The sequence below is a fragment of the Danio rerio genome, chromosome 23 (genome assembly GCF_049306965.1).
Source record: "Danio rerio strain Tuebingen ecotype United States chromosome 23, GRCz12tu, whole genome shotgun sequence".
In the NCBI taxonomy this organism is placed as follows: Eukaryota; Metazoa; Chordata; class Actinopteri; order Cypriniformes; family Danionidae; genus Danio; species Danio rerio.
In genome coordinates, this window is record NC_133198.1 from 15,970,001 (window position 1) to 15,988,363 (window position 18,363).

Consider the following 18,363-nt stretch of genomic DNA (forward strand, 5'->3'; position numbering starts at 1 on the left):
AAATTATTAGCCCCTTTAAGCTATTTTTTTTTCGCGATAGTCAACAGAACAAACCATCGTTACACAATAAGAAGAGTAGTACTCTAAGAAGAGTAGATTTTAATTTTATGCCAACTTTAAAACTGCATTTTAGTGTGAATAACAAAATAGCAACAAAAAAGAAAAAAAAGAAAGAGTTGCATGCTCATGCTTGTGGTGCATTATGTGACTCATTGATTGAGTGCTCTTGATAATGCTTTGGACACCACAATAAATGGCTGTCCTCTAAAAAAGTGCAATATTTGAGTGTGTAGTGGGCAATTTAGACATTCATGCCTTGAAGTGGACTTTATAAGTAGGCTAATGTAGGGAACAGTGAATGAGTTTAGGGTTGATTTTGAGCACAGTTTACTCAACCACTATTACCATTAAATCAAGAACACAACCATGCTCTATATATTTTTAAAAGCAATAATTGTTAATCATAAATCGATATAATACCTGACAAAAAGGACAAAATACAAATTTATTCAGATAAAGAAGTTTTGGAATCACTGTACTTGAAGGGAGAGTTCATGAGACTTTCATGTCATGAACCGACACATCATAAATATGAATGAGATTTTATGCATGTTTAGGATGACATTGTTGAGATGTCTTTGTTATGACGACTTAACAAAAACAAATACATTATAACGTGTTTGCAATGACAACTTGGAATTATTAAGACAACAAAAATTATCATACATTTGTCACGAACATGCTTGTCATTATTATTTGTTTCTTGGCCTCAGCTAAACTTGGCCCAGAACTGAGAATCACACATACACACTCTCATTCACACTCATACACTACGGCCAATTCAGCTCATCAATTCACCTAAAGCGCATGTCTTTGGACTATGAGGGAGCACCTGGAAGAAAACCCACACAAACACGGGGAGAACATACAAAACTTCACACACAAATGGCAACAGATTCAGCTAGGACTTGAACCAGTGACCTACTTGATGTGAGGCCACAGTGCTAACCACTGAGCCACTGTGCCACCCTATTATTGAAAAATCATTCATTCATTCATTTTCTTGTCGGCTTAGTCCCTTAATTAATCCGGGGTCGCCACAGCGGAATGAACCGCCAACTTATACAGCACATTTTTATGCAGCGGATGCCCTTCCAGCCGCAACCCATCTCTGGGAAATATCCACACACACTCAATTACACACACTCATCCACTACGGAAAATTTAGCCTACCCAATTCACCTGTACCGCATGTCTTTGGACTATGAGGGAAGCACCCGGAGGAAACCCATGCAAACGCAGGAAGAGTATGCAAACTCCACACATAAATGCCAACTGAATTGACCCAGCCGGGGCTCAAACCAGTGACCCAGTAACTTTCTTGCTGTGAGGCGACAGCACTACCTACTGCGTCGCCTCTATTGAAATTTTTACAGAGAAATATTAATGACAGTGAAAAATAGTTATGACAGTAATAATGCCTCAAGACAATCATTCATGTCTATCACAGATTATTGAAAAGTTGTCTTGACAAAACAAAGACAAGTTGTGATGTATTTCTTAATGTCAAGTTGTCAAAAAACAAGACATTTCAATGTCATACCCACATTTAAAATAACTGAGCAAATGGTACTTAATAACTGTTGTCATGAGCATGTGTAATCCTACATATTTTGAAGGAATCAGAATCATAAAGAGTTTTATTGTTTACACGAATTAAAGAATTAAAAAAATTAATACACTCAAAAAAAATATTTATTGCATTTTCTCAATATTTAAAGTTAAGTGGTTGCAAACTAATTATATGGGCTGAATTTAAACAAAATGAAATAAATTTAGTAACGTTCAAAGTCCAACTTATTTTGTTTGTTTAAATTCAGCCCATATAAATTGTTAGCAACCCATTACAGGCCGGTAGCCTTGAAAAAGGCTTTTCCTCTTTTGCCTGTTGCTTTAGTGTGACTTCAGCTAATCAGTTTTGGCCAGTGCTAACAAATATTTTTCATGAGTCCAACATCCAACTGTGCAAGAAAACATACAATTAGGGTCATCATCTTTTGCCACTGTATTTTATTTTATATATAGAAAACCTTGTACAAGTGACTTTTAATCTGAATCTTAGACTTATTCTTGAAACAAAAATGACAAATGAAATTGAAGCATATTAAAATGAATTTGAATACAATAAAAAAAAGTTCTACATCATTAAGAATATAAACATACATACATACATACATACATACATACATACATACATACATACATACATACATACATACATACATACTACTACTACTACTACTACTATTATTATTATTATTATTATTATTTGTCATTATTATTATTATGTCATTATTACATGTCATTCAAATGGCCAAATTCTCACACAGGTAAGTTAAATGATCTGGCCAGTTTGTAATTTGCAGAATGAAAAATGCCTACTTGCATGCCTTACCTTAAAAAATTATTAATTCAATAAATGTTTTTTTTTTTTTTTTTTTTTTTTACAGTGTAGTGAATAAAAATATGCAAATTGAGAAATGTATATAGCTATATTATATACAGTATTATATCTATATATATTATGTTGAATTTTAAATCAATGACTGTAAAAAATAAATGTAAACAAAGTATGTTGTTAAACATAAAAGTGCGTGCATGTATTATTATTATCAAGCTTTCATGAGATGGATTGCCTGAGAGAAGACACTTTTTTTTTCTTTTTTCTGTGATATGTCATGATTATAAAGGTGTCATGACAGTCTTATGAACACACCTTCAAGTAAAGTGTCGAAGTTTTTTTGCCTCTAAATCTCCTGCTCCAGTTATATATATATTTATTTATTTATAGACACACCACCGGTGTTGTCTTGCACGATCTCTCCATCGGGTGGCGCTGTTCAGGCTCCTGCAAATGGAGGGATGAGTCTCATCACATGGTCCATATGCCTGGAGAAAGTGAGCGATCATCGCAGCCTCTGCAAACTCAATCAGAGTAGGCGGCGTTGCGCGCTCCACAGCAGACGACCCGAGAGCCCGAGCCCGGCCGCGATGCTCCTGCTGCCGCTGCGTGCGCTGGAGGAGAGCTGAGGAGCGCTGGATCATGCCGGAGAACAAGACTTGTCAGTGAGGATGGCAGGGATGCTGCGCGCCGCATCAGTCTCTTTGGCTCTGTGAAACGCACGGTAAGCTCGCTATACGTCTTCCCTTAACCCTTGCCATCAAATGTCAAACTTTAAGCTGTGCTTTCTGTCATTTAGTCGCGTTTTATGCGCTGGTTTGTTGGGTTGAACTTTGCGAGACTCTTATTTTGTTCGTCACTTTATATAACTCTCGCTCTAAATAGCCCAAATACACGGGTTTTGCTTGCAGACTCATTTTCTGAGCCTCGGTGAGTCTGAAACACGATTAAGGACTGTGCTGAGATCTCTTTTTTTTCTTCAGCAGACTGGACATGATTGAATGTGTATTCTGAGCTCATATTGATGCTTTTATTGATTTGGTATTTTCTTGAGAGGGGCGCTGAAGTGGGAAGATACAGGACTGAGAGGATATTAATAAGGAGAAGATGGTTTAAAGTGTGTCCTGAGTTAAAATGTTTGCTTGTGAAAATGTCATGCTGGTCATCTGCTGATAAAAAAACTTAAAAAGTTACATGGTATGGTATAAGCTATTTTTATAAATGGTTCTGTCAAGGATTCTGGACGATTGTAATTTATTGGGAGCAGTCCTTTTTTTCTGAAGCATTTTTGTTCTGTGAATGTGTATTTCTATGTTTTATCTACATAGCCAATGGTGTTTCTACCTTTTTTGTTTTATAGTGTTATATCATATAGCATGTTTTTTTGGATAAGTGTCATTGAACTTTGAGAGTATAAAACAATGTATAATATAGTATTCAAAATAACTTAAATATCAAATAAAGTATTATAATCAATAGTATCATAGCAAGGGACGTTTTAAAACCCCAATTTTTTGTGTATTACTTAATTGCATATAAAAATTAATTTTTAAACATGCATTTATTATGTAAAAACAAATACAACTGAATAAGAAGTAAAAAGTACATAGGAAACACCTTGCAAAAGGTCATGTTGACGTTGGCTAATGCATTAACATCAATGGCTGCATTTGTTATAGACATTATTATGCAAATGTTTTGATTTCAATGAGTTATTAAACATTAACCACTATAATTAGCATCAGATTAATGCATGCCAGTACTTTGATAGTCAAAAACGCATATATATATGCAAAGAAAAATTAATAACTGTGGCTGCTTTATGACACACTGAGCTCTTGTAAAGCAAAATGATCAAAACTTTACAACACTATTGCCTTCAATCCACCGTATTATTAGTTAATTATTGATTTTTTTTGCACCTGTACATTAATAAAGCAGCTCTTTCCACCGTGTCTCCATTCTGAAAGTGCAATTAACGGTGTGATCCCTAAGTGTGAAGTTATTCTGGCCCCAGCGGGATAGACTTTATTCAAGCAGGAAAGTGACTTAACACCAAGAGCTTATGGCCCCCAGTGCACACTGACCGAGAAACTGCTCCAGTCTCTTCAATACAGTGAATATGGATGAATCAAATCCTCTTACTTCAGCTCAAATTCTGTGTGTGTGTGTGTGTGTGTGTATGTGTGTGTGAGAGAGATATGCTCTCTACTGAGGCTTTAGTGACTGATGAACTGTCTTTTGCACCTTATTGTATTATCTGTGTTGATGTAGGAAGCACTATTATGAATCATCAACAGAAAATAAACGTTTCTTTAATAATATTGCATGATTACTGTAAATGCTGAGACAGAAATCACTCATTCTTTTGATGGTGTGATTTTGCGCAGTTTGAACAAGCGGATCATTTGCTTAAAATTTGTCATCATCTACCCACTCTATGTGCCTAAAACATCAAAATGTTTGCTTGGCTGCTTAATAAGTTAAAATTAAATAATTCAAGCAATTATTCAAAGATATTTTTACATTGTTGAAATATCAAATATTCTCCCTATTTATGTGTTAATAATAATAAAAAAAATATTACGGCATAGCGGGCAGCAATATTGACTCACAGCAAGAATGTCGCTGGTTTGAGCCTCTACTGGGTCAGTTTGCATTTCTGTGTGGAGTTTGCATGTTTTTGTGTTTCATGTGAGTGCTCTGGTTTCCCCCACAAGTCCAAAGATGCGTTATAGGTGAATTGGGTAGGCTAAACTGTCCGTACTGTATGTATGTGAGTGAGAGTGTATGGGTGTTTCCCAGTGATGGGTTGCAGCTAGAACGGCTTCAGCTGCGTAGAACATATGCTGGATAAGTTGGTGATTCATTCCGCTGTGGTGACCCCTGATTGATAACGGGACTAAGCCGAAAATGAATGAATAAATAAAAAATGTTACATCAACATTATCAGCAGTTATTATTATTATTATTATTATTATTATTATTATTATTATTATTATTATTATTATTATTATTATTATTAATAGTCATTTGTTTAATCACAGCAAAATCACAGCTGAACTAAACAACAACAACAATAATATATATATATATATATATATATATATATATATATATATATATATATATATATATATATATATATATATATATATATATATATATATATATATATATATATATATATATACATATATATATATATATACAATAAATTTGTTATTTATATTTAGATATAAATTATATATGCATATGATACAAATTTTATATAAATTTAAATATCTATGTAACAAAATAGTTTTGTATAGTTTTGTATGCGTGAATAAATAATATGCAAAGTAAATACACAAACATATATTATTTCAAAACAAACTTTTATTTTGGATGTGAATAATGTTTGCCCAGCACTAATATATGTGAGAAATATTACATGAGTATATCGGCACTTGTGGGATGGAGTGCCTATACAGAGCCATGTCACACTGCTATGAGTGTGATATTTTGTTCATACAACAGTTCGATGGCATAATCCTGTATAAGAAAAAGAAAATCAAACAAGGAGAGTCTAAAAAATCATTTTGTATAAGGAACTACTTTCTTCTGCCATTCACATCTGCAGCTGATGTCAGAACAGCAGAAACCATTGCTCAACCAGAGATCATTGCAACATCACTTTAGAGCTAGTATTTGAATGATCTAGTGTAATGTAGAGTGATGACAAGACAGGTGAATTTGCTCACATTTTAAGATTATAATTCATGAAATTCCATCAGTCTACAGAGATTTCCAAGTATTTCTCTGTTGCAATCAGGAAATCACAATAAATATCCCCAAAAAAAGCCAAAGCAAAGCAAACAATACCAGAGGGACGCTGACAATGCAATTGAGGGTCCAAATGCAGGTTTATTATGAGAATGGTCAAACAGGCAACAGGATCAAACAGGTACATGCAGGCAAATCCAGAACAGTGGTCAAATAATCAAAACGAAAACACAAGGCAAGGGTCAAAACACGGCTACGCTAAACAAGGAAAAACACGTCGTAATGCTCACAGATAAAAAGACAAACAGGACTCAGCAACAATTGTGTGTCCGTGCTGCTTTAAAAATCCATGTAATCAGTTCTGAACAGCTTCAGCTGTGTGTTAGCAATCAATGCGAAACCGGAACAGGTGTGTAGTGCATAAGAGGATTTGTAGTCCATATGGTAAAAGATTTATGGTCCTGAATGAAAGTGAAAGATTGCCAGTGATCTACAAGACTGGATTGCTGGTGTTTGTAATATCAACATACACGAGAGAGAGATCGACTTAGAATGTCACTTACCTGTTTAATAAGGATTTAATAAGCTGAAGTTGGAAATTAACGCTAAGTTTTTCTCCCCTAAGGAATTATTATGTGGTCTCTGTCGCCATATGTGACGGAACGTCAACTTTCTTTGCTCTACTCAATGATGGCCATCAATGCGCTGATTCTCTGAAATTATAAACATTTAAAATAAGCGCAATCCTTATAAATAAACTGCATAGTTGCAATCTAAAAAACTACATTCTCTCCTAAATAGCCTCTAAAATACATTATGTTGTTTAACAGCTGCAACATTTGTCAAAGTAGTATTTGGAATGAATAGTAGTAGCTAGTAATAATAGTAGCAATGGTAGAAGAAATTGTAGTATTTTTCACAAATTTATTTTTTATCGAAGAAAAATCTCATTTGAATATTTTTATTATCATCAATATAATATTAATAATAATAATAATAATTATTATTATAAGTATTACTTATTATTAGTATAATTATTATCATCATTATCATTAATAGTGTCAAGACTTTTACTTGAGGCCTTCTGCTCTCCAATCAAATGCTTCACCTATAGATACATGTTTACAAAATGATGACATCAATAATATGTCATTGTTTTTTCTCATGTGGTAAACCACAGTAGCCAGAACTGCCACTTGGCACCACCTTCAAAAAAACAATAATTATAATAATAACCTGATGAAAAATTAAGTTTCATAAGCTTATGCAATCAAACTCACATGCAAAAACCAACTACAAACATGAGCGGGACGTACAAGACAGGCCTTTAAGAGCCACCAGCAGCTTTCTTCAGTTCTGCTGCTTGACTCTTTATATATTAAACATGCCACATCCTCACAGACAGGCTACGGTAGCTTCATTTTTAACCACATGACCAGAGTCTGTGTTGTGTGACGTGACAGACCGTCGTGCTGGCACAGCGAGATGCAGAAACCCCCCGTTCACCATGGTAAGTGTTTGAAAAGTGCACCAGTGGGTCACTTTCTACTCCATATATATATATATGCATTTTGCATAGATGCACATGCACGCGCACTGGGGTTTATTATGCATGCCATGCACTGCTGCCACTGTTGATGTCAAAGTAGATTCAGGATCAAGCAACTCTAGTATGCTTCTGTATCTAAAAGCGGACATGTTATGCCACTATAAAAGGTTTTCAGAAATTCAATCTCTGTCATCCAAAATGTCTCTGGCAGCTCAAAATACTTCATTTTTTAAGTGTATCAATGTTTGGGTTAGGCCTGCACAATATATTGCTATTGCAATAATCACATCACAGGAGTCGTAGGCCTGTCACAATATTTTATTTTCGTTGTATGATATATTGCACCAAAATATATTGTGATAAGTGATATTATTGTCATTTTAAGACCATTTAATGCCATTATAGAATGCCAGAATGACAATATAATATCATCATAATGCAAATACAGTTCAACACATAATTTTTTATTCTTATGAGTATTTCATTTAATTATAGTCAGTTGAAAAATTAGACATTGGAGTCAGAATGTGAAAATGTGTATCCTGAACAAATAAATAATAATAAATCTTAAGATCTGCAAGATCTGCAAATCTTAGAACTGCAAGTTAGGTATCAGAGGAGTATCAGAGATATCTGCTACCAGATCTGTTCATCAGAAACCCACATGAAAACATACTATAGTAATTTATATTAAATACTATAGTATTGTTTAACCAAACTGACACTGACACCTCCAACACAGGTTGTGCAATCAGCTAAAATGTTGCTGAAATGGTTAATTATGTATGGACGAAAGGGCTGGGAGATAAAATCAGTATAAGGTTTTGGTATGAGGGCTGTAGTTTTATTAAAATGTGGCTGCTGAGCACTCGCCTTGGAAGCAGTGGCAAAAAGCTTAGGGTGTAAGTTTGTAATTTCCAATGGAGGCACGCGGCTGGCACGACGCGCATATGAGAGTGAAATGCACGTGTTGTGAAAGGGGCACGCACATGAACTGCACACATCTTCCAGCAGCACCTATTTAAAAAAAAAAAGTGAACTTTTCAGAATACTGAGTGCCAGCAGTGAGGACATACAACAATAAAAAAGGATGTGTTCAGGTCACCAGAGTGGCTTTTTGGTTTCTTTTCTTGTGCATCCCAGCCACTGGCTCCCCATCTGAAAGACTTTTTAGCGTAGTGGGCAATATAGTTAACCAACTTTACAATATGTAATGTTGCAGTATGTATTTCAGTAATGATAGCTGGTTCCTTTACTTGAAAGCTCAGATTTGATTATCATAATTTGTGTTGTTAACAGAGTTTACTGTATTATTATTATTCACACCTTAAACTATACCTGCTAACACTCCCGTTATTCATTTTCCTGCCCATCTCCCGTATTGTTGTCTCTGTCTTGCAATTTACTTTGCGCACACCTCTGGATAAGATCTACCGGATTTTATTATCCGAATGTTGGCATGTATGCCTTAAACTTTGCGTTGATTGTTCATTATTTACACTTTACCATTGCACAGACTTTGTAACATTTTATCTATGAAGTTCAAGAGTCTCTTTAACGTTTATTTTACTATAAAGAGATCAGATTTTTTTCTTTTTTTTTTTTGACTATTAAAACTATTTGCCTTAGTAATGTTGGCAAATTAAAGTGTCAAAAAAAATGTCCTAATATTCTCATATGTATTGTTAAAAAAAATAATAAATAATTATCGATATCGAATGATATGAAACATAATATTGTGACAATTTTTTTTGTAATATCACCCAGCCTTAATAGGTGATATAAATTGCAACACCAAAAGTGACTGAGGTCATGTTTTTAAGTTGTGCAATAAGTCAATATATTGATTATTGTGACATGCCTAAGGATATGCAATGTTGAGTTGGCGTTATAATAGCCCAACAGTTGACACAACAAAGTATAACCATAACAGAGTGAAAGTTTATCATTTGCGTGTGTTTTAAAAGCTTTTCAAGAGGGTGTAAAGCATTCAGGCACAAAAATACATCCATAACTTAAATGAGAAATGATTGCACTGAATTATGACATTGACGTCTATATGGTGTTATTTTCATTTCATTATTCGAGTTTTATACCTGAATACTGTTTGACTCACTGGAAAACCATTAGGCACTGTTTATTTAATTTTTTTTCATTGTTCTATTGTAATTATTTTTGCTCGCAATTTGTTTATCATTTTTTTATACATTAACTCTCTTAAAAAAATAACCCTAATCGGTTCTAATGAATAAATTGTTTTTTTTTTTTCAAATAGAGCTCTTTAAACCATCTGTTGAAACTGTATTCAACTAAATATATCAATGTCAAATTTTTCCAATATCGTAGAGCGTGTCAGCAAAAGCGAAAGATTAAAAACTGTACATGTGCAATCCAGAGTTAGATAATAAACAGACAACATGCGGTAACAACTTCTAGACTGAACAAGAACATTTCTGAACGCTTACTGGATGAGTTTATGTAGTTGTTTTGGAGTAAAGCTGCTCAAACTCATCAACTTGGATGTTTTATCGCTACAAAAGACATTCAACTTATATTTTTTCTCACTTTTATAGATAATGTAAAAAGCATATAATAATGATAATATTAATATTAATAATAATAAAACAACAAATTTTTAAATGAATAAATAAATAATATTTATAAAAATAAATACAATTTTATTTTTGTTTAGCGCTTTTAAAAGTAGTATTTCAAGGCACTTTACAAACATAAAATGTGCAGCAGATACAAGAATAAATGCAAAAAAAGTAATAATAAAAATAATTAAAAACACATAAAATAATAATATTACTAATAGATCTAAAAAATTATATAAAAGCCAAATAAAATCTAATAAATGCTACTCAAAAAAAGTAAGTTTTAAGAGATGATTTATAAATATTCAGGGGTTCTGCATTGTGAATATCAGGCTGTATTATAATATATTATACATCCCTTTGCTACGTCATTTGGCATGTGGAATCTTTATGAAATTGTACTTTTTTTCCAATGGCGTGAAGTAACGAATTGCAAATGTTCAAATGACTTTAATTCTGTAAAATTCTCAAGAATTGTACTTTAATAAGTCATTTTAAAAATGTGCAATTTTACATGAGCACATTTTCTTGGTGCCGTATCTGTAATTTTATTGCGCTACTTTCCTTCAACTTGCAGTCACTACTTAACATCTTTGTTTTTTCTTGTCTATAGTGATTATAGCTTAGTAAAATAATCAGACCTTTGTTCCTCATCAGATCAATTTGTGCATATAAAAAATGCACCTGTCAGACTTCAAGCTTTATAAAGGCATCAAATGCACAGTGTTGAAACAAAATCAATCAAGAGACTGTTTATACTGCATGTCCCTGATATTAAGATGAAAGATGCCTATATGTGGTGACACCTAATGACCTTAACTGCACCTTAAATGGTCACAAACAATAACTAAATGCACTATAGAATGTTACGTTTTCAAACACATGCACAAATTGCAAGTATTATATCAGTGCTGGATGAGCTTGGTTTGCGGCACAACTGGACACTCAACCTATGCAATAACATATCATCACAGCCAGGGATGGGCAGTATTTACGATACATGTATTTCAAATATGAATTTTAAATACAATATAGTATTTGTAATTTGTATTTGATAGAGCTGATGAAAATGGATTACATGTTTGTATCAAAATACTTTAGTGTCTTGTATTTTTTGTATTTTTCATACTCTGTAAAATACTTTGTAAGAAATCTGCATCAAGACATCATGTAAAGGAACCCTCTAATTGGTGCTTTGGATGTTATTGACTCTTCCATTTAAAGAAGAATTGAAAAAATCAATGATTATGTTGTACAAATAATAGTAGTTTTGGATAGCTGATGCCAAATATTTGTCGTTAAAACAAACAGCATAAAGTAAGTCCTACAGTGGCGATTCCTACAATACTTTATTAAGAATTGAAATGCCAGTAGACTAGTATATACTTTATTCAAATGCCAGTAGACTATTTGATCAGTAGGTCCACTCTATATGTAAAGAAGAGGAAAAATGTAAGCCTTAAGATGTTACAACATATGAAATACAAATATTTAACAATCAAAAACTTCTAATACAGTTTTTTACATTGAGTATTGAAAAATGATTTATAGAAAATGATTTATGAAAAATTCTGTGCACAAGTTTTTTTTATTTCACTCTAATTTAACACACTTTTAAAATATTAAGAGGGTGTATAATCATTGTACAGTTATTATGGTTATGGTTTGGATGATAATTTTACTGGCCACACTTGCTAGCAGACATTGTTTACTTCACTACACTAAAAAAACGTAAAATATCAGCCGTTAAATTACAGAAGTTTACCATAAAATAATGGATTTTAAGTGACAGAAATTGACCAGAAATTTAAATTTAAGAAAATTTCTGTAATTTAATATCTGTTATTTTATGGTAAATTTCTGTAATTTAATCCTACCTGCTGGAAATAAACCGTAACCGTAAACCGTTTTTTTTTTTACAGTGCAGGTCAGTTTAATGGGGAAGGGATTGATCGAATAGCTCTAATTGATGGAAGATTTGTGAAGAAATGTCATGCCACTTTTCTTTTATTTTTAAAAATACAAATACAATATTTTATTTTGATACACGTTGTAACTGCTGTATTTGTTATTTTAAAATTAAAGTATTTGGTATTTTATTTTAAAATACATTTTAATGTATTTTATCCCTACCATAATCACAGCTAGATTTGTGGGCCTTTTTTTTTGTACTTTAGATTTTTAGGTTACACCTACAGTATTTCACGTTAACGCATCAACCTGTTTCTGTCAGGATCATAGGTCCATCTATAAATGTAATGTGTGTAACACTGATGTGACACTGACAACAGGGGTGCGGATCCAAATGCAGGTTTATTAGAATTGTCAGGTAAGCAATGGAAGACACAAGGGCACACAGATTGATACAGGCAATCCAGAATCATAGTCAATATTCAGGCAGATGGTCCGTGGCAGGCAGCAGACAGGAAAAAACAAATAAACGAGGCAAGGATCAAAAACACAGCAAAGCAAGACAAAGGAAAACGTGTTGTAGTGCCACATAAACAGTAGACAAGACTCAGCCACATTGTGTGTGTTTGTGCTGTTTTTATAGTCCTTGTAATCAGTCAGTGAGCAGTTTCAGCTATGAGTGTTTGCAATCACTGGTGACTTAGAACAAGTGTGTAAGTGTGTTGCATGACTGAATATGTAGTCCATAACATGGCGGATTTGTAGTTCACGTGTATGTGAGTGTTGTTTACCAGCCATCTCTGGTTGTTAGATCGCTGGTGATCGTGACAATGTGTTTTTACATTAAACTAATCTCACATTTTAAATTCATAATCCATAAATGGCAAATAATTGAACTTATACTTGAAATTCCCTCTCTGAAGAAAATGGCACTGATGTAAGCTAGATTTTTAATTAGCAATATATAAGGTAGAATCATTTTCAAAGCGTAATACAAACTACTCTTGAATACTTTTAAAAGGGCTACTTTTTACTCATTATTTAAGTTGTTTTCAGAAAAGATAATTCCACTTTACTCCACTACATTTTTTTGATAAGTAATAGTACTTTTACTAGAGCATGACTTTTCTGTACTCTTCTTTTTGCATGTTATTTTAGAAAAAGGCTTACTAAAACTTACCAAAGTTATTGGGTTGTCCCTTTTGGATTGACAGATAGACCGGTTATAGCACTTAAAGTCAGAAAAAGACTGATTTTCATAATATGTCGCCTTTAAGACACATATAAAATAAAATAAGAGAGAGAGAGAGAGAGAGAGAGAGAGAGAGTATGAACAGTCCTTATGGATTTCAGTGGAACATTCATGATGGTGGGCTGAGGGAGGGTTTAAATCACCAGACGCCATAACTGTATAAAACTCCCTCAATAATTAACACTACACAGAGGTAGAGGAAGAGTACAAACCCACTGTGTATGTGACAGTAACAGTTGAGCAGGGTGGTCAACACGCTATCTAGAAGCAATGTATTATACTGAGAAGTGTTGGGGGATCTCCTAGAATGCTGTTCTGTGTGTCACTTCTTTTTTTTTTGGAGAATTCACAAAAAAAAAGAGCAATGAAACAAAGCGATGAAGCATTTATGTCAATAGAAGGGCATGTAGTTGACATTGTTGACATAACAGTAGGGCTGTGAAATTAATCAAAATTCTGTTTCGATTTCAATTTTGGCTTACAATGATTATAAAAAAATATCAATCTAGATAACACTTTAACTAGCCCACTAAGAACTAGTTTTTGGATTGCATTTCTTAAGGAGCCCATATTATGGGTTTTTGAAAATGCCCTTCCATGTAGTGTGTAACACAGCTCTAAGTGAAGTGAAATATCCAGCTTAGGCTTAAATCTGTAAGTGTACAGTGTTTGGTTCATCTATAAAAGAGTCGAAACGAGTCGTCTTGATAACGAGTCATTAGGTGTTTCGCCATGACGTGACAACGAAACCAAGTAACCGCAAACCCGGCCCCGCCCTCTAACACAGAAAAAGCCACACACACACACAAACACAAACGCGCCGGACAAATGAAGTCGCAATGTGCATATGGATATTATTGAGTCTCTACCCAAAGATGAAACCTCAGCATTATAGCCCAGCCTTGAGTAGTTTAAGTGCTTCTGGAAACTACATGCTACAAAGAATACTTCATCGGCCGTTTGTTAAAGGAAGAATCAGTAAAGAGTACTATGTCAGGACATGGATCGGTTTCTTCCTCCATTTCTCAAGTGTAAGTACGTGCGATTAAAGTCGCGCTGAAGACAGTCAATATCGACCAATCACAACAGGCTATCATCAGTCCAATCAGCGCAGATTAGCTTCGCTCTAAGTAGGGGTTTGGGAACAAATGAATCACTGGACGATTCATATGGGAGTCGCTTGGATAATTAGGTAAAAATTAATGCAGATAACAAGATAATGAAAGTGTTTTTTGATCTTGCATGCATATTAGACTGTTGTTGGAGACCCTTACAACCAAAATATGACCCTATTTCAAGTATAATATGGGATCTTTAACTCGTAAAGTCACTAGTTAACACACTCAATGCATTTTTTTTCAATGCATTTATTTCAATGCACTCAATGCATATCAACTTCTAGCAAATGGTAGGTATGTCAATCATGGTAAAAGTACTTAAATTAATACATATACAATGAAAATCGAAGTGTAAGATCAATTTATTTTAAAATCATAATCAAAATAAAAATTTTTTGAAAACTAAACCATCTTTATTTTTTGATATGTGCCATAAATTAGTCTCATTTAACATGTTTTCTTGTTTACTTTTTTTATAATAAAACCAAAACCAAGTAGTGCAACAGGATTATATATGAGCAGTATCACGAGTAGCAGTGTGCGTTGGCACGAGGCCGCAGGCCTTTAGCACCCCACCAGTGCTGATATACAGCCATAGCACACTGCTATGAGTGTTATATTGTGTTTATACAACAGTTCGACGGCACAATCTTGTACATAAAAAAGAAAATCAAACACAGAGAGTCTAAAATCCTTTTGTATTAGGAAGTACTTTCTTCCGCCATTTATTCACATCTGCAACTGACATCAGAACAGCAGAAGCCGTTACTAATTCACCAACGTCACTTTAGTGCTAGTATTTGAATGATTCTCTATAGTGTAATGTAAAGCGGCGCTTCTGGTGTGTGACCCCCTTAAGGTGATGACAAAACAGCAAATTTGGCTCACATTTTAACATTATGAGGCTGAACATGACATGAAATACCATCCGTCTATAGAGATTTCTCACTAGACTGCTGTTGTGTTTGTGAAAAGGAGGGACAAGGCTGAATCCAGCTTCCTATTCGCAGCTTCTTACTGACTCTATCCGGTCCACCTTTAAAACCACGAGGCTTTCGTTTTCCAGCTTTTTATGAGCTCTCAGAAATTATAAATATTTTAAAATAGGCACTATTCTTACAAATAAACCACATAGTTGCAATCTAAACAACTAAAAAAGCCTCAAATATGCATTTTGATGTCTAACAACAGTAATTTTTGTCAAACTGTAGCATCTCTGCTTGTTGCTTGCTCTATGTGAGTGGAGCAATACACAGAGGTGAAGGGTGAAGAGGCCTTTGTGTGATGTTACTGGCAAAATATCGTACATCTATCAGTCAATCAGATTCTGTTGATTCTGTTAAACTGTTGTATAAATAAATATATACAACATATATATTAAATAAATATAATTATTATAATATATATATATATATATATATATATATATATATATATATATATATATATATATATATATATATATATATATATATATATATATATATATATATATATATATATATAATTGTTTACACTACACAGCATTGTTGGTTTACATTGTTGGTTATATATATATATATTTGTAAACCAACAATGCTGTGTAGTGTAAACCACTATTTACTATTTAAAACAGTCATTCCTTAAATGACTTTAACAGTCATTATATAAAACTAAAATATGGTCAACCATTTGGTAGAGCAGGCAGTTAGAGGGATAAAGCAATTTATGCATGATATCTCAACATATTAGAGATGTTTTTGTAAAAATAGGTGGTTTATTAACCAACATTCTACTAAATATCATCCTGTTTGTTCTGCAAGAGAAAGAAAGTCAAACAGGGTTGGAATGACATGAGTTTTTTGATATGATCATTTGTTTTGCTCGTTTTTACAAAGGACTTTCTAATTCCAAAGCTCAAAATGTTCTTAAAATGTTTCTGCAAAAAAAAAAGTTCAATAGCATTGCTTAAACACTTCTTAGTTCTTTCTTGCAGCTTTATTTTAAAAGTGCGTGTTTGAAGTGCATGCATTAAAACAGTTCTTGGTGTCACTTTATAGGTAATTTGCCTGTAACTTTATATAAAATTTGCCAGCTGTTTTTTGCCTTGTGGTCAAAGTCAGTGGGGTCCAAAACAGTTCTCGAACTCATTTACACATTTGCATAAACTGTACAGATTTTTAGGTCTGAAAATATGTGTGCATTAATTATGTATATATTAGACTAGTAATGAGACAAAACCTCTTAGAAAAATTGTATTTTAGTTCCGAACCATATGGCATATCTTATGAACATATTAGACATGGGCCGGTATTATAACCTTGCAATAAAATATCATGGTTTTACAGTATTTTGATCACTGCTCTAAAATATAGTCTTTTTAAATGTCTGAATAAAAAACGAAAAACTTTTTTTTCTTCCCTTTTGAACACAATTTATTTAATAAAATTTTTTTTAATAATATTTTGGGACAGTAAACATGTCAGGCTGAATAATTCAAATGAATCATTGACTTCTGTTGTTTCAAAGACACAGATTTCTTTACCATTTAAAATAGCATCTTTGGAGATCTTTTCTGCTGGAGATAAATACATACAGTTGAAGTCAGAATTATTAGACCCCCCTTGAATTTGCTTTTCTTTTTATTTAATATTTCTGAAATGTTTACCAGAGCAATTAAATTGTCACAGTATATTTGATAATATTTTTTTTATCTGGAGAAAGTCTTATTTGTTTTTTTTTTCCAAAATAAAAGTAGTTTTTAATTTTTTAAACACCATTTCAAGGAGAAAATTATTAGCCCCTTTAAGCTATATTTTTTCCAATAGTCTACAGAACAAATCATCAGTATACAATGACTTGTCTAATTACCCTAACCCGCCTAGTTAACCTAAGTAACCTAGTTAAGTCTTTAAATGTCACTTTAAGCTGTATAGAAGTGTCTTGAAAAATGTCTTGTAAAATTTTATTTGATGTCATCATGGCAAAGACAAAATAAAACAGTTATTAGAAATGAGTTATTAAACTATTATGATCTAGAAATGTGTTAAAAAAAATTCTGTGAAAAAAAAAAAATATATATATATATATATAATATAATTCATTTATGTTATCCCAACACAAGTCATTTAAATTAACTTGATAATTTTTACAAATTTAAGTGGATTCAACAATTAGGTTGTCCCCAAAACAGCTTAAGAATTGTGTTGTTGCCAACCCAGGCTCATTCTGAAAACACACTGCAATATACAGTTCTGGAAGCCGCCAAATCTGTCCCAGGAGCAAAATTTTTTTTTGCATTTCTTTTGCAAAGCCACTAGTGGTCGCTGTGTATGCTTTTTCAGATCTCAAATTTTTCTTGCGAGTGCCATTCGCACCTGCTGTTCTCACGTAAATTCACCAGAGGCCACTGTGGACTGACTGGCTGACTGACTGACCGATCGACTGACCCACCCTTCTTCCAACCAATAGTGTTTTCAAAAGCCCAGATTGATCAGCGCCCACCCACTTCCCATATTCTCACCCTTTTATTTACTTGTTTATTTTATTTTTTGGCTTGTGTTTTTGTCTTACTGCTTTCTGAAACTGTTCTTCACTGGACTCGAACCCCATCATAGTAGTTAACTCCTTTCTGCATCTTACGTCCGCCGACGTAAATGGCAAGCTAACTGGACAAACTGGTAACAGCGGGAAAGCCATCCATAAGGAGGTATCATACCGCCCTGTAGTGT

At 33.4% G+C, this 18,363-nt stretch overlaps 1 protein-coding gene across 1 annotated transcript in view; it reads left to right on the plus strand.

Annotated features, from left to right (window-relative positions):
* Positions 1-2,934: 2,934 nt before the first annotated feature.
* LOC100005368 (uncharacterized) overlaps positions 2,935-18,363 on the plus strand; it is a 144,598-nt gene continuing 129,169 nt past the window's right edge. Inside the window, exon 1 of the mRNA XM_001344412.7 lies at positions 2,935-3,185. The gene's annotated coding sequence lies outside the window, so the exon portion shown is untranslated. The remainder of the gene's footprint in view (positions 3,186-18,363) is intronic.